The sequence below is a fragment of the Ursus arctos genome, unplaced genomic scaffold, assembly GCF_023065955.2.
Source record: "Ursus arctos isolate Adak ecotype North America unplaced genomic scaffold, UrsArc2.0 scaffold_20, whole genome shotgun sequence".
Taxonomy (NCBI): Eukaryota; Metazoa; Chordata; class Mammalia; order Carnivora; family Ursidae; genus Ursus; species Ursus arctos.
Genome location: NW_026622875.1, coordinates 32,132,558 through 32,151,018, shown reverse-complemented (window position 1 = coordinate 32,151,018; position 18,461 = coordinate 32,132,558).

Genomic DNA, 18,461 nt, shown 5'->3' with positions numbered 1-18,461 from the left:
TATTCTCTGCATCCATAAAGAACCATCTTGTTTAAGAAAAAATGAAAATCAAACAAGCAGGTAGCGCCTTGACCTGGATGAAGGTTCCGAGCCCAATTCAGTGGCAGGGCGAGACCTCACCCACCACGAGGCAATCAGGATGTTCCAGCAGGCTAGACTTTTTTGCACTCTCAGTGGGGAAAAATGCTTGTAAGACAAATCAATATATAAACAAGGGAAATGTTTAGTATTCGTAAGAAGGAAAGCTATGAACTATTTCTGAGTACTTGTAGAATTATTTTGAATAGAGCCACTTGACCAACCAATGACTTTGCTAATTTACAAATCACTCCTCTTATTGATTGAGACACAGGGGATCCTCCAAAGGGAAGAGTGATTTTTACCATTTTCATCGATGTTTGTCAGGGATTTGAGAGTAAGAGGTCTGCATTTATTCAGGAATATTCTAAAATACAGGCTTTTCAATAGCCCAGGTATACCCAGAAATCCCTATTTTATTCCAGAGAAAATGTAAACTCTATCAATCAGTTGGTGGCGGTTGTTACCCGATTGCATACATTTGTCAAAACTCCAAGAACTCCACACCAAAAGTGGTGAATTACACTATAAGTAAATGACACCTCAATCTCTTTTAAATGAACACAGGGGTAGGCACAGGTGAATCTTTGCGAAGGGAAAAAGAGAGTCAGGAAGGCTTCCTTTTTCTTTTTGCTAAATTGGAAAGTTTCACTCTCTAAATAAAACCGCATTAGTCTCAGCTATTCAAATAGCTCTTTGGTGGCACTGTTTGCCTCTCAGGCCAGCGTCTCCTCTGCCCTGAGACTCAAGACCTACTCAGATGCCCGTGTGATCGTGGGTGCCCTGTGTAAGCACAAGCTGTTTGTCTTTGAGAACCAACAAAATCCGGCATTAGAAATCATGGTATCACCTAGTAGAATAAATTTTCTGTGAATTTAAAAGCAACAATAACAGAATGTTTGTCATATGTCAGGCACTGTAATGGGATGGTCAAACTTTCTTTTTTTTTTCCTAACAGGACCATTCTGGTTTCTATGCTGAGGAGCGATGGAGGTGAAGGGAGGAAGGGGGTGTGCTCAGAATGGAAGCAGGGGGGCTTGATGAGAGATGACGAGGGCTCGGTCCACACTCAAGGTAGTGGGAGTGGTAAGACATGGTTGCATTTTGGATATTTTGAAGACAGAGCCCACAGTCTTTGCCAATAGATTGGATTTGAGGTGTTAGAGAAAAAGGGGAATCAAATATGCCTTAGAGATTTGAGCCCCTGAATAGCTAGAAGGATAGAGTTGCCCTTTCCTGAGATGGGGAAGATGGAGGAGAAGCAAGTTTCAAAGGACAGAAGTCAGGTGTTCAGTGTGTTAAGTGTGAGACATCTACCAGCTGTCCAGTAGAGTTTTCAAATGGGCAATTGGATACCTGAGTCTAGAGTTCAGAGGAAGGGTCAGTGCTGGAGGTGGACGAGCTACAGCCATGGCGCTGGATAACTACCCAACTGGGTGAGGGAGGAAGAAAGAGAAGCGGTCCAAGGGCAGGGATCTGGGACACTGCAACATTAGGAGGTCGTGAAGGCAAGGAGGAACTGGCAAAAGAGACTGAACAGGAGCAGCTACCAAGGTAGGAGGAGGGTGGTGGCCTGGAGAATGACTGAAGAGAGTGTATTAATAGGGAAAAGATCTGCATTATCAAGAAGATCTTGGAGATCAAGACTTTAGTGAGGCAGCCTGAAGGCTGAGTGGCCAGGGAGCATCCCCCGACCCCAGTCCAAGAGGCCACCCTTCCTTCCTCACCCTCACCTTGCCCACCTCTATCTCTGTCACGTGTCTCATTACACTCTCCTGTAATCTATCTCAGGCTCTCCTCTTGGTCATTTCACTGCTTCTAGTGCTCAGCATATGCTCAATAAATGGTTATTGACAAAACAAAAGATGAATGAATGAGTAAATGGTCAAGGGAGGGGACTGGACCTGAGAGTAGTTTATATGCTTCCCACCCCCAAAATCCGAGGAAAATGGGAGCCTCTTAGATTGGCTCACATGAATTGTTACATTTTCAGGAATTCTGAGAGCCTGTTGTTAAAAATGGCCATAATTAAAAACTATATTGTGCAGGGTCGCCTGGGTGGCTCAGTCAGTTAAGCATCTGCCTTCGGCTCAGGTCATGATCCCAGGGTCCTGGGATCGAGCCCCACATTGGGCTCCCTGCTCAGTGGGGAGCCTGCTTCTCCCTCTCCCTCTGCCCTCCCCCTGCTTGTGCTTGCTCGCTCGCTGTTTCTCTGACAAATAAATAAATGAAATCTTTTTTAAAAACTATATCATGCAGGCTTATACCCAAATAAATACATTATAAACAAAGGTGATAAATACCCAAAAATCTTCACATCACATTATTTCACTACATTTTATTATCTTCGTGCTCTTGAGTTTACCACTTCTATTGTATGTGAATGGTGGAAACACTATAACATGGCGTGCTACTGGCGACTTCTTCCCACCACCACATTCAGGGACATCAGGTTGGTAGCTTGGAACAGACTATGGTGAGAAGATTTGCACCACAGGAACAAGCACGTTCTACGACTCAGGACTCCCTCCCCCCAGTCTGTTGTTAAACATCTGCCTTCTTACCACTGGTTATTCTGTATTTCCTACAACAGCCTCCAATAGGCAACCTTCCTTCAGTGGGGGAAAAACATCCCTGAATTCTCTGAGAAAGCAGCCTTTTCTTCTTTCAGTTGCTATCTTTTACTTGTGTGGATTGCAGGTGGACAAAACAGTGGATTCAGTGAGTTCTTTCTCTCCCACCAGCGGTTTGATGGTGTGCAGACAGCTAGTGTTTAGTGCCGTCAATCAAATGGGTTTCAGCATCACCACTAATGATGACTCCTCCCCCAGCCACCACTCTGCAGCCTCTTCTGCTGGCTTCTTAAGAGAGGAAAAGTTTAGATTTATAAAAATCACTCATTATTATTTAACTGGGTCGGCAGCTGAGCTGGTTATGAAACGTGTGTCTGGATCAGAAATGTGGGTATAAACTGCCAGACTTTAAGGAATTTTTTAAAAAACATATATGGTAAATGTGGAGGAGAGTAGGATTATTCCCTTTGAAAGCTAAGACTTCAGCCTGATTCCTCTCCAGGTCTCTTTCCAGCTCCCAGATGATGCAATTCATCTCCCCACTGGAGTGCATTAGGCTCTCTTTAAAGACCAGGAGCTAATGGAATGCTGAGAAAATCAATCCTTTCTTATTATGCAGGCCTGCTGTTTGGTAAATGGAAAGCAAATTCTTTCTCCTTCTAAGTGGGCAAAAAGACAGCCCTGGGAGACACCTTGATTATACCCTCTGCATGTCCTGAATGAGAGTCTACACACCCTATCTGTGCTTAACATACATTTAATTCGAAAGGCCAGGTGCATATCCACTCACAATTCAATGGAGAGACAGCACACACAGGTACTCTCTCTATCCCTCTGTGTGTGTCTCTCTCTCCTCTGAAGAGGACACATATCAAAATGCAATACTTTGGAGGCGATCTATTCAACTGACGTCTAACATCTATAATCATATTTACCATTTATTAAGCATTTACCATGGGCCAACTATCATGCTTTAAAGATATTTTTTAAACAACAGTAATAAGGTGTATTGTATTTTTATCCCCCTTTTGCATTGAGTAAACTAGATAAATAGACTGAGGTCACTGTAGGGAGCACAGTCTGGGTTTAAACCCAGTTCTGTCCGACTCCAAAGCCAGGTCTACTAAAAACTTTGTTCCATGCTGATGATCAAGCCTCACTTAGAACTAACCAAGTGAAAAGCTGTGGGTAGTTTCAGGTTTAAAATAAGGATCTCTGCCAAGGGTGAGACTACATTGCTTTGCAAAAAGATAATGAGCTCCCTGATACTGGGGGTATTCAAGGAGAAATTGAAAGAACACTTCCCATTGGAGGCTTCATGATTTGGTAGGCTTCTTATTCTAAGAAGAGTGGTTGGTCAGATCTGCTACTTCCCAAAGCTGATTTTTCACTGGGGAAACAGAGAACATATTTTTTGTAAGAATGTTGACTTGTTCTACAAAACCAGGCTAGAAATGAAGGACAAAAATGCAATGATTTGGGCCATGATGAGGAAGGATTTCTTTTTAGTCCGGGCAGTGAACAAAGCTTCTGTGGGAATGATGACCTTCTCTCTGTGACCTTGTTTACAGAAAAGCTCATGACCACACACGGAGTTCCTTTTGCCTCTACCCTGTCTCTACAAGGACTTCATTATCTCTCACCGGCAGTTTTGCCCCATTTTCCTAACTGATCCCTCCTCCAGTCCCTCCGCAACCTAGATCATCCTCACACTTATCTATCACTACCGCCACCCAAGCCAGTCTTACTTTTCACTCTCTTGTTTAAAGACGTCTTAGCTCACGTTGGCAGGCTGAGTTCCCAGGGAAGCAGAATGAGACAGAGGCTAGCAGGTCTGGTGTCTACTCAGAAGAGCTCTTGAAATTAACACCTGAGTTAGGGAGGAAAGGGGGCAGGATTGGACAGACACATGGAGAAGTCATCGCAACAAAGCTTCAACTAATCCCCAGGGGGACTTTTGATTCTGGGATGGCCTTCAGAGTTCTCCTGAATTGGGGTAAGATTGTGTCTTTCGACTCCTATGTAGACCAGTCACTGAATGTAGGCTGCTCCAGGAAGCTGGCGTGAGCTTGGGCAAGGGGGCTACCTTGAGGAAAGAGTGCAAGAGGACTGAGAGGAAGGGCCATCTGCTAGCAGCATGCCATGAAGCCCACAGAATAAGCCCTTCCGAACTGAAAGGGGATCTGGGCAACACGACACAGTGTCACCGCTCTGCCCTACACCCGCAGAATATACTCCACTCCTTTGCCTGACCTGCAAGGCCCTTGGCAATCTAGCCCTTGCTCCCATCTCCAGTCCCGTCTTCCTCCACTCCCTATTGGCTAACCCAGATACATTCAGCTTCTCAGGGGATTCTTCAATGTGCTGCCACTTTCGTGATTTGCGCATACGCTTCCCTCTTACCAGGATGCCCTTCCCTGCTGTGTTAGTCTCCTCTGGCAGCTGTAACAAATTACCACAAACGAAGTGCCTTAAGAGAACACACATTTATTTCCTCAGTCCTGGAGGTCAGGAGTCTGATCTCAGTTCCACGAAGCCGAAATGAAGGATGTCAGCAGGGCCGTGCTCCCTCAGAAAGCTCCCTGGAAGAATCCAACTGTCTCTTCCAGCCTCTGGAGCTGCATTCTTCGCATTCCTTGGCTGGCCGTTCCTTCCTCTGTCTTCAAAGCCAGCAGCCGAGTATCATGCAAATACCTTGCTTCCTTGTCACCTGCTCTTCTGCTGCTGTTACCTCTGCCTGTGTTGCCCTCCTACAAGGGTCCTTGTGATTGCAGATGGGGGTCTACCAGGTCATACAGGAGAATCTCTCCCACCTCAAGATACCTACTCACACCGTAAGTCTCTTTCCCCATATAAGGGGACATTCGCAGGCTCCAGGAATAAGGGCCTGGATATCTTTGGGGGCCATTATTCTACCTACCACATCTGCCTTGACCCACCTCCCTCTCTTTCAAGTCCCAGATCGAGCGTCACCTCTTCTGTGAAACTTTCCCTGACAGTCTCAAGTAGACTGACTTGGCACCCCTTTTTCATTCCTTGGTGCTTTGTCCACATCCCTATTCTATCAGTTGCCCTGTTACGCTGTAATTCATTCATGACGCGATGAACTCATTCACTCATTGAGCACCTCCTGTGTGCCAGGCACTGTGCTTAATCCTTGAGGTTAGAGCAGCGAACAACGGGACAGAAAGCCCGGCCCTGTCTAGCTGCTATTCTAATGAAGGTAGATGGATGACTTAAAAAGTGAACATAATACGAAGAAAGAAACAAGTAGGTAAAAAAAAAAAAAAAAGAAAAAGAAAAGGCAAGAGCGTGAGCGAGAGCCAGGTATAGGAGATTGGGAATGCAGCAGAGGGAGGTGGAGGTAGTTGCAATTTAGAACAGGTGGCCAAGGAAGGCCTCGATGAAATGGTGACAGTTGAGTAAAGCCTTGAGGGAGATTTGGATGGGTATTTCTAGGTAGAGGGAAGTGTCAGCGCCAAGGTTCTGAGGCTAGAGTATGGCTTACGCATTTAGGGAAGAGAAAAAAGAGCTCCTGGAGCATTTTGTGCAGAAGGGTAAGATGAGCTGACTTGTAACAGGATCCCTTTCCCCAGGCTGGCACGTATAGCCACACGGGGTGGACCGTCCACAGCACTGACGAGGGGGTTCCTTTTACATTTAGTCCATGTACGTAGACCATATGTGAAATACAGCAACTGTAATGGCTCCTGGCTGAGTACAAATGAAGGAGATGCCAGGGTGGAAGCAAGGAGAACAATGAAAAGGCCTTTAGAATAACCCAGGATCTATCTACCGCTAGGACTGTTGTATCCCCAACACCCAGAACAGTGCCTGGAACGTAGTAGTCAGACAAAGAGTGAAATGCCTACATTCTGTCTAACAGTGTAAGTTAGACTTGAGGACTCACCTCTTTGTATTCCCCGGGCTCTCGCTGGTTACTTCTTGGATTCATATTCTTTTTTTTTTTTTTTAAGATTTTATTTATTTATTTGACAGAGATAGAGACAGCTAGCGAGAGAGGGAACACAAGCAGGGGGAGTGGGAGAGGAAGAAGCAGGCTCATAGCGGAGGAGCCTGATGTGGGGCTCGATCCCGTAACGCCGGGATCACGCTCTGAGCCGAAGGCAGACGCTTAACCGCTGTGCCACTCAGGCACCCCTGGATTCATATTCTTGAATGAAGTGGTAGACCTGATGATTTTTCAAATCTAAAATTCTGTCAACCCACCTACCATCTGGGCTTCTCCACTAGAATGTTCCACTATCATCTCCAATTCTACATCTTTAAGCCGAATTTATCCCATTCTCCCCTCCCCACCTGAAACAACTTCCTCCTGGCTGTCCTCACCTGTTGATGGAGGCATCATTTTCCTACCTAGGTTTGAAATCTGTTATCTTAAGCAACCTTGTCCAGGTCCAAGTCCTGGGACACCTCCTTTTTCAATTCCACTGCCCATCACCCAATCACGCCCTCGCCGTATCTTCCCAGGAGTGCACAACGCCTCTCATTCTCATCTCATTCTCTATCTGCTACTGTTTCTGCTTCTTGCCATCCTTCCCCACTCTTGGGATGCTCCCACGTCCTTTACTCCACCTCCAGGATCTACATCCATGCTCAACTCCTTCGTAGTCCTTTGTTAGTCCTCATTGGCCCCATGTCTCCATGATCCCATCCTCCTCAAAGTTCCTCTGCCCTTTGTAGTCTGGAATTTGGAAATATCAAGGGAGGAGGTGATGGATAGGGAAAGGAATTCAAGCTTTGGAGGCAGTCAGTTGGGATTCAAATCCCAGCCACTTCCTAGTGTGGGATCTTGGGAATTCATTCATACTCTGTGGGCCAGAATTTCCTCATATTAAAACTTTTGAAAAAGATTAAAACTTTAAAAAGTCTATTTCATAGACCTGTGTGAGCATCCAAAGGTAATGTTTACAAAGCATGTCTTAGGCACTCAGTAAATGCTGGTCCTTCTTCCTTGCCTGCTTGTCCCTTGCCCACAGTTCTGCTGCTTGCACTTGGCATTTTGACTCCTTTCCCTACCATTAAAGCAAATCTCAGACATCATGTTGTTCTACTCATAGATAATTTAGTAAAGAGCTCTACTATGTAAAGACTAGTCTTAGTTGGCTAGGGCCGCCATAACAAAATACCACAGATTCAGTGGCTTAAACAACAGAAATTTAGTTTCTAACAGTTCCAGAATCTAGAAGTCCAAGATCAAGGCGTCAGCAGATTAGGTTTTTCCAATCTCCTTGGCTTACATACAGATGGCCACCTTTCTGCTATAAGCCCACATGGCCTTTCCTCTGTGCCCATGCACTCATGGTGTCTTTCCTCTTCTTATAAGAACACCAGGCCTATTGGATTGGAGCCCTACCCTTATGATCTCATTTAATCTCCATTATTTCCTTAAAGGCCCTGCCTCCAAATATAGTTGCATTGGGGGTTAGGGCTTCAACATTTAAATTTTGCGGGGAACACAATTCAGTCCATAACAAGACTTTTAAAAAACATGATTGTAACATCATTATTATACCTAAAAAATAATAATTGCTTACTATTATCTAATATCCTGTCCATGTTCAAACTTTCCTAGTTGCCCCCAAAACATTGTTTTAATAGTTGGTTTGTTGAGTATATGGGCTGCCAAAGCAAGCACAATGGTTGGTTTGTATAAATTAAGGTTCAAAAGGTGGGGGATGCCTGGGTGGCTCAGTCGGTTAAGCATCTGCCTTAGGTTCGGGTCATGATCTCAGGATCCTGGGATTGTCCCACATTGGGCTCCTTGTTCAGCAAGAGCCTGCTTCTCCCTCTGTCCGCCGCTCCCTCATTCTCTCTCACTGACAAATAAATAAATAAAATATTAAAAAAAAAAGAGGGTGGCATATTGTTTTAGAAATACAGATTCCCGGGTCCTAGCCCGGAGTTGTGATTTAGCTTCCTCCTGTTGCCTCTTCAGAAGGCAGCCTCTGGGGGGCGCCTGGGTGGCACAGTCGTTAGGCGTCTGCCTTCGGCTCAGGGCGTGATCCTGGCGTTCCGGGATCGAGCCCCACATCAGGCTCCTCTGCTAGGAGCCTGCTTCTTCCTCTCACACTCCCCCTGCTGTGTTCCCACTCTCACTGGCTGTCTCTCTGTCAAATAAATAAATATAATCTTTAAAAAAAAAAAAAAAAAAAAGAAGGCAGCCTCTGTGGCATCATGATAATTTTTTACTGTTATTTTACCCCAATGGAAGTATGACCATAAATATTTTAATCAAAATTATGCCATCCAGAAGGTGATTTCTAGAATAAGTGTCTTTTTTTATTGAAGTATAGTTGACATGCAATATCATATTGGTTTCAGACATACAACGTGGTGATCCACAATTAGATACAGTACACAACACTCCACACCGTACGTGTTGTCCCCATCTGTCACCCAACAATGTTATTGCAATGGATTGACCATATTCCCAATGCTGTACTTTTCATTCTTGTGACTTATTTATTTTTTCTTAAACCCCTCCACCTAGTTTACCACTCCTCAACCTCTTCCCTCTCTGACAACTACCCAGTTTGTTCTGTGTAATTATGAGTCTGTTTCTGCGTTTTTGTTTACTCATTTGTTTTGTTTCTTATTTTTTTTTTTTTTAAAGATTTTATTTGTTTATTTGACAGAGATAGAGACAGCCAGCGAGAGAGGGAACACAAGCAGGGGGAGTGGGAGAGGAAGAAGCAGGCTCATAGCGGAGGAGCCTGATTTGGGGCTCGATCCCATAACGCCAGGATCACGCCCTGAGCCGAAGGCAGACGCTTAACCGCTGTGCCACCCAGGCGCCCCATTTGTTTTGTTTCTTAAATTCCACATATGAGTGAAATCGTATGGTATTTGTCTTTCTCTGTTGGACTTATTTCACTTACCATACTATCCTCTAGGTTCATCCACGTTGTCACAAATGGCAAGATTTCTTTTCTTTTTTATGGCTGAGTAATATTCCATTTTATATACACATATATGATATCTTTATTCATTCATCTGTCAGTGGACACTTGGGCTGCTTCCATAGTTTGCCTATTGTAAATAACACAGCAATAAACATAGGGGTGCATAGATCTTTTTAATATATGTGTTTTCATTTTCTTTGGGTAAATATCCAGAAGTATAATTATAGGATCATGTGGTATTTCCATTTTTAACTTTTTGAGTGACCTCATACTGTTCTCCATAGTGGCTGCACCAACCTACCTTCCTACGAACTGTGCATGAGGGTTTCCAGAACAAGTGTCATTAAGTAATAAAATTCATTGATCAATTTCCCCTAGAGTATAATTTGTTTCCGTTTTACCACTTTTATTGTAGTTTATGGGAATTATTTTCATTAGCATTAATTCTTTTTCCATTTAAATGATACAACAAGATCTGATTCATTGTCAGGTTTCCGTCCATGTCAAATTTTACCAATTATAACATCTGCCTTTGTGAGTTTCATTTTGTGGCCTTTATTTCTGCCAAATCCAATTTTTTCCCATTCAGATTTGGAGGTCTACGTTTTTGCCAAGATTTGATTCTTCCCACCATTTTTCATCAATAATCATTTTTTCCCCCTGTGTGTAGTTTTAGCTGCTGTTACTCTTATTTTGTGTTGGTTATTTCCATCAGGGATATTCATTATTACTCTGATAATAGACTGAGAGCTAGATTTATTTCTTTACTTTTCCATGAAAAAACATTATGTATCTAAGACATAGCAAGGGAGATAAAGTGTAGGAGTCAGAAAATGAGGAAAAGAGACACGTACAGGGAAGATGGAGACAGATTGAGACAGAAGCAGCAGCTATCTAGAGATAGTGTTTGCAAGGCTCTCCGAGGGGTCTGGATGTCTTGAGGGTCAAAATGGCAAGATTAAAACAATACAGAGGCTGCAATATAGTTGTTGAGCATGGGCTGGGCAAGTGGTGCCTGGACTATAAATCCTAGGAAGTGAAACACGCCGCGTCACTCACCCCACCACCTGCCCCTTTTATGGCTCTTCACTGTTCCTTCTTACCCTTGCCTGGGGACTGAATTTCAGCCCTCTGCTCTTCTTGAACGTCAGATGGATTCTAGCCTCCCCCAAATCTCTCTTCCTTCCTTTCCCCTGCCCATTAAGTACCTTCAGCAGGGGTGACCTCCCACTTGGTTTTCTCAGAGCGTCGCACAGTGCCCTGCATGCAGTGGGTGTCCAGTAATTACCTGTTACTGGTTTATCTTACACTATCACCCTTATGACTTAAACTCCCATAAGCTAGGCCACTGTTAACAAATCCAAACGCATCTAACTCGACCTACCACTTCCTGGGGCGTAAGTGGGTGGATGGAGCCAGATTCGGCAATTCTGAACTGCTGGGGGGCCTCTCAATCTGTCTGCAGAATTGAAGCTTGAAAAGTTTTATTTTTTGCCGACGTTCCCTAGCAAATGCCTGCTGCACACCCACGCACTTAGCCAGCAAGAAGAAGAGAAGAGCTGCTGCAAGGATTATTCCCTCTGGGACCAATCAACACAGGAGCAGCCCTCCCTGAAGCTTCATCCACCTGGGGGGGGGGGGGGCGGTCCCTCTGGTCCAGCCCCCCAGCTGCCATCCGCAGAAGCTCAAGAGGAGGTGGTGTTGAGAGGAGGTGCCGGGAAGGGCTACAAATGGCAGCCCCTCGTGGGAGAGTGAGGTCCTGGGGGTGAGCTGGTGGAGGCCAGGAGGAGGGACACCGAGACCAAGCCAACAGAGAGACAAGTAGATAAGGAGGGGACTCAAGGGCTAAGTTTTTGCAAATGTTTTGAATGGTTCGGAATGGCAGCACCCGTAAGGTAAACTGTGCACCTACAGTGTTAAAACCTGAGGATTAACAAAAGAAAACAGAAGCAGCAAGAGAAGTCTTCTGGCCTTTACGGGAATAGGAGAAACAAGATGGAGGCGGGCTAGACTTGATGTTTCTCAAACTTGGCCACAGGTTGGGATCACCTAGGGAGCTTTAAAAAGACTGAGGCATGGGCCCCACCCCCAGAGACTTAGTTAACTGGTCTGGGATGGGTTCTGGGCATCCAGATTTTTAAAAAGCTCCCCAAGGGGTTCTAATGTGCAGCTGGCTCAGACCGACTGAGCTAGACTGAAGACAGAAGGGGAAATCCGATCTGCTGTGTCTTCTATGGCCCAGCCATGCAAGAGAGAAGGACATTGGGCTGGACCCCCCTCTGGTGTCTGTGGCAGGCTGTGTGGCTCAGTGGAGAGAGCTGCACACACGCATCTCAAGGTCTGGTTTGGGAATGAGCGCTAGCCACGGCGTGACATTGGAGGATGGGGGTACTGACCGGAGAAGACCTGAGCTAACGCTGTGCCGGGCTGGTCACTTCTCCCAGCTTGCAGTTCCCTCACATCCTCTCCAGCTCTGAAACATCCCAAATCTCTACTTTCATAAAATAGCCCAGTCACTTCTGGTTCAATAGATTTTTTTTTCATGAATTATTCAAACTTGGGAGTTGAATGTTGAAAATAACATGTTCGAGTTGTCCTCATTAGGAAGCTTTTAGCTGCGGGTCTCCTGTTTTCCACTCTATTTACAAAGCCTGATCTCTGCAGAGTTGGGGGGATGAACACAGTCAATCATTTACAAAGTCTCTAGAGACTGCCACGTGGAAATAAAGTAAGTAATAAAACCCACACAATAAACAGAGACGGTGCAACAAAGGAACCAATAGAGGACGGCCAGGTGCGCTCAGAAGAGTTCACAGCCTTCAGCAAGCTTCTCGGCCTCGCTGGGCTTCCGTTTCAGTTACTTCCATGAATATCTATTTCCTGACTACCTTGTAAATGGGGGATTAAACAGATGACTCTTGCCCTTGGAGGACCCCTGATCTGGGGGATTGTGGCAGACACACAAATAGCCAATGGTAAGGGAATAGGAATGAGAGGCAGAATGTGGTACAGGCTTTTAACCTCTGACTTTCTCCTTGACTTTTGACCATGAAGTGGTAAATTAGAGTAAGCAGAAGGTGGAACTGAGGGATGACACCCCTCAGAGGGGCCCGGAACCTCTGCTCGTGGGACACCAGGACATCATCACAGAGGTGGCCACGTTCCAGACAGCACAGGGCTTCACTGTAACTGCATCTAGAGATGGGATTGTTCAGGTGCGGAAATGAAAACCTAGTGGTCTGTATAATTTGTAGTAAAGTTATAAATACGTTGTAACTCTAGAGGAAAGGTATCTCTAGAGAACAAAAGTGAGATCAGATTCGTGTGCTTGGTTTTCAAGATCATTCTCCTTATGAGTGCCTTATGATGAAACAAACCCACCCAGGGCGGTAAAGAAAGTTCTATCTGGTGACTGTGCTCAGGCGTATCTCCGCAAGAATCAGCGGACAGTCGTATCTGGGAATCTATACGGTATACCTCAAGGAGGGGAGGAAATTAAAATGCTAAGACATTTACCACATCATTCTACTTTATGTTGGAAAAGATGGTTGTAAGCTGTTCTACTGTAAACCAGTAACTCGCAACCCCTAGTGTGGATCTGAATCACATGTAAGCTTTGCTAAAACACTGATTGTTGGTCCCATCCCCAGGGTTTCTGATTCACTAGGCCTGGGCCAGAACTGCACTGTTTGCATTTCTAACAATTTCCCAGGTGATGCTGCTGCTGATGATTAGGGACCCCACTTTGAGAACCACTGATAGGGCTACATAATTTCACCATTCAAAATGCTGTGCAAAGCAGCAAATGCGATGCATTTGAGGACTGTCAGTGCGGTGCTTCTTCTGCTCTACTGTACGATCTCTCTTGTCTACCCACATTCTGACTTCGTTCACATAACCCATAGCATGGATCTGTGGGTGATCGGCTGTAGAAACATGTGTCCCTTCTTGGCCACCATCATCTTAAATTACTATTGGCACATTGTGCTATTGTAAAATCTGAAATTTGACTCATCAGTGTAGATTATTTTCTCTTCCAGTATTTTCACGACGGAATGAGATGATTATTAAGAACTCGCCCCAGCCTAGAGTCCCATGATTTTATGAAGCAATGATTTTAAGAAGCACGGTCCATTTGTTTTGGAAGGAGGAGGAAAATCACTTTTATATATGTCCATTTATCTACATATGTACGGAGTCTCATTTAATTCTCCTGTAGCTATTTGAGTTTGATGGCCATCTTAGAGACAGAGACATGGAAATTCAGACAGTTTAAGTAACCTGTCTGCATCACCCAGCTAATGAGTAAGGGAGTAGATTTTGAACTCTGAGCGGTCCTTGCTCTGTCCAGCACACTGCAGGCTTTTCTGCTGCAGAGGCAAAGTGAGAATGATGTCGGGGAAATGCTTCTTCCCACGGACTTATGCTTCCAAACACCACTGCCGCTTGGGTGTTTGCACCCAAGAGGGAGGCTTTGGCGCCAGGCCCCCTTGTTTATAGATCTGGAATCCCACACACATGGAAAGTGAATGTGGGGCCAAGAGGGAGGGTGGAGGGCTAGGCCAAGCCCGGATGGCACAACTGTCAACACAGCAAAAATACAGGGAAAGGCAAAAACATTTCAAAAATACAACCACGGCCATTTTCTTCTTGCTAGAGCCAGTAGCTTTTGACCCTAGATTTGAATGGGCTTTTATTTTCCTTAAAAAAAAAAAAAAAAGACTGTTCTATTTGCAGCTCTCTTAATGACAAGGTTCACAGGGATAAGAGGAAACCTCTCTGTGACACAGGCGGATCTTGCCAATCTTAACATCAAGTAAGGCAAAATCACAGGCTGGAGTGACACACGGGGAGGGAAACAGATCTTCCCAAATCTGAACATTAATGAGAAGGAAGGAAGAGCTATCAGCTACCACTTACCAAGGGTCCCTCAGGGGCCAGCTAGTCTTACATAAGCAGTCTTCAAATTATTTGTGATCAGTAAGCCCAGCTCGGCCAGTCCCATAAGCTGCTAGAAACTGAATCAGGGGACTTCTTGGAGAATTGAAGCCAGGAGCACGAGCAGCAGACGCGGAAGAGTTACTTAATTGATAGCCTACCCTGGGAAGCAGCCCACACGGGGGCCCTGGGCAGATTCCAGGCTATGAAGCCAGGTTTTGCTGGGAGGGGAGGGGCTGCGGTCCAGCCCAGTGTTTCTCAAACTTGCATGTGCTTACGAATCACCCTGAGATTCTGTTAAATGCTGATTCTGATTCAGTAGGTCTGGCGTGGGCCTGAGATTCTGCATTTCTACCAGCTCCTAGCTGATGCCCATGCTGCCCACGCACAGACCACCCTCCCATTGCAAGAGTCTAGAGAACTTTCCATGTTGAGTCTTGAGTTCTCGTACAGGAATCAATTTGCAGATCCTCAAAGCCCATTTTAACCTTCTCTAAAAGCTACTTAAAAAAAAGTGAGGTCAAAGTTGTATGTTCCCCTTTTGAAATGGACTTCTTCCCACTTTACAGAGCAAAGGCCCTCCTCTCTCCCATCTCAGATCTGAGGGGGTCCGTTGCCTCAGGGTGCAAAACCCACCAGGGTCCCTAGTAAAGCAGCAGTGTGAAACAAACATCTTTGTTATTGCTGAGAAAGTGACTAACTCTAATAACTGGTTACAGATATTTTCACAAGTCAAATGGCATTGATTCATTGCTCACAACAGAATTGAAGGAGATGTGAATTATCTGAGTTATTTTAAAATAATTTTGAGATAAAAAAATCATTAAGTGATTTTGAGCATTTAACTCAAAAAGAATTCAAAGAATTAAATGACATTTCTGTAACAAAATTTCCAATCCCACTGCTTAAATATGAACAAAATGTCTCAGCATTCACATCTAAAGGAAAAAAAAAAGAAAAAATAGGGTGAGTATTGATGCTGAATTCTGTTCCCTTTTAACAAAAGTAGTAGTCATCATGGGTATATTACTTAATTGCTTTTAAAAAGCAGAGCAATGTAAAGAAAAATATCTATGTCATGAAGAGATCCGTTTCCAATAAACATTTTGTTTAAAAACAATAATTACCAAAACACATTCATGTTATTTTCATCAATTGTGTACCAGTAATTACTGTAGGACTCAATACAGAAGAAATGTTTTAACACTTAGAGACTTATGGACTCTGAGTTTATATATATTGTTTTGTTATAGAAAAATATGAGGTAAGGTAAAGGTAAAGGAACGGAAAGATCAATTAAAGAGAAGAAAGAACAATGCAACATTTAAGAACTTGTTCTTCTGGTGATGTCTGGGGGGCTCAGTCAGTTAAACACCTGCCTTCTGCTCAGGTCATGATCCCAGGGTCCTGGGATTGAGCCCCGTGTTGGGCTCCCTGCTCAGTGGAGAACCTGCTTCTCTCTCCCCCTCTTTTGTTCCTCCTGCCTGTGCTGGATTTCTCTCTCTTGGTCAAATAAATAAATAAAATCTTAAAAACAAAGAAAAAAACAAAAAAAGCTTGTTCTTCTATTTCTAAAAGAATGCTGATATCAAATCCTTACAGTGTATATATTCCATCGGAAGCATTTTTAAAAATTATATAAAAGTCTTATTTTAAATGTCAATACTTTAAGAGTTTGTTCTTGTCTGTTCTTATTGGATATTATATATCAAATTACATTGGAAACATTTTTAAATTGTGTCAGAGGTTTGTTTTAAAATGTCGGCATTCATAATAAACAGATTATCACATTCTTTCCAACTACTTATGATTAAAAAAATTTTTAATGTAAACAAAAATTATGAGTGGTACATAGCTTTTCATATTTTCTTTAAGAAGTTCATAGCAAAACAATCAGAAAGTTTGAAAACCAGATCCTGAAAACTTTTCCTCTGACCTTCAAGGCATAGTAAGGCTTATCATGACACAGAGTCATCTTGTCTGTGTTGCAGGCCTCTCTGAACTCTCAGGCAGGCAGAGCAAACCACTTGTGACCTGCCCGAGACCCAATTTCAACCTCACACCATCATCCTATAGTGTGATTACCTCTAACTCTTCTTGTTATCTCCAGCAGCTTCTTAGCCTTAGCTTTCAGCCTTCAGAGCTGAAGGGCAAATGAAGGATGGATGGATCCATGCCTACAAGGACACATTCCAGGCTATGTAGCCAGGCATTTTGGTTATTCGGGATAAAATCACTTATTTTAACCTATGCTAAATGTTAAGGCATCTTATGGGTTGTGATGGTATTACAATATGTCCACAAATTCCTTATCATTGCTCTTCTCAAAAAGTGGAGCCTAATTCTCCTCCCCTCCAGTGTGGGCTACACTTACTGGCTTACTCCTGCTCACTAATAGATTGTGGTGGAAGTGATGTTTATGTGACTTTCCAAGGTGTATGGCTTCCTTCTTGTTCTCTTTTGAATCATTTATACTGCAGGAAGCCAAGTGGTGTGCTGTGAGGACACTCAGGTAATCCACAGGAGAGGTCCTTGTGGTGAGGAACTGAGACTTTCTCCAAAAGCCATGTGAGGGAGCCATCTTGGCAACAGATCATCCATCCCCAGTCAAGCCTTCAGATGACTGCAGCCCTAGCAAAATCTTGACTGCAACCTCATGAGAGATCTTGAGCCAGAACCACTCAGCTAAGTTGCTTCCAAATTTCTAAGCCCCAGAAACTGTGAGGTAATAAATGTTAGTTGTTTTAAACCACTAAATTTTCAGTTAATCTATTATGCAGCAATAAATAACTAATACATGGGTCCTCCACAAGAAAGAGGAGCTGATAAAAATACATTTTAAAATAAATATAAATTAATAAATACAAAATAAAAATGAACAACTAATTTAAAAATTAAAAAATAAAGAATAAGAAGCTGAAATGGAGAAGACAGTGATGGATGTGAGGATCTGACTTGAAGTGTGGATCCTGACAATGACCAGGGTGGATAGAGGTTTCCACAGTCCAGTGATATTTGCTCAAAATTAGAAGAGGTACTCTTCATTTGTTAGTTTGCTTATTTTAAGGAGGCAGAAAGATTAAGATGAAGGACAGCATTTTAAGTATATCATGTGTCTTTTTGCTTATTTTAAGGAGGCAGAAAGATTAAGATGAAGGACAGCATTTTAAGTACATCATGTGTCTTCATCTTTATCATTGAATAGCTCCATTTTACAGATGAAGAAACTATAGCTCAGAGTTACATAACCAGTAAGTGGCCGGGGGGGGGGGGGTCTGCCCAACTCCAGAGACCATACCCTTAAAATTTATGTTATACTGGAATCTCCTATGATACCATAGTCAGTCTTATTATAGAATATCTAATTTCTACTATCTGATTTCATGAACACTTATTGAATACCCACAGTGTAGGAATCTTGTTACCCATGTGATCCCACATTAAATCTGGGCCAGTCCCAGCTCTTGAGTTGTACACAATCCCAAAATATACCTAAAAGCTGTGTGCTTCTGTCCACCTCTGTGGCACACCCTACGCCAAGGCACCCTCCTGACTCACCAAGACCTCCACAAATAGCCTTCCCTGTCTGGTTGCCTTAGTGTATTCCTGCCCTGCTCCCTCTGTTTTCCACGTAACCAAAACAATCTTGTTAAAATACCGTTTTAATTATGCCATTCATCTGTTAATATCCACCAACAGCTTTCGATGGCACTCAGAATAATATCCAATCCCTTCATCACAGCAGGCAAAACCCCACAAAGTCTAGTCTTTGTCTGCCCCGATCCCTCTTACTTTCCCATTGGCCTCATTCTTCAGCCACACAGGCCACTTCTCCAGTCCTCGGTCCTATAGGACCCCCTTCTTCCTGCTCTTCCCACACTTCAGATATCAGCTTAAATATCATCTCCTCAAGGGAAACTTTCCAGAACACACTCTCAGTTGCCTT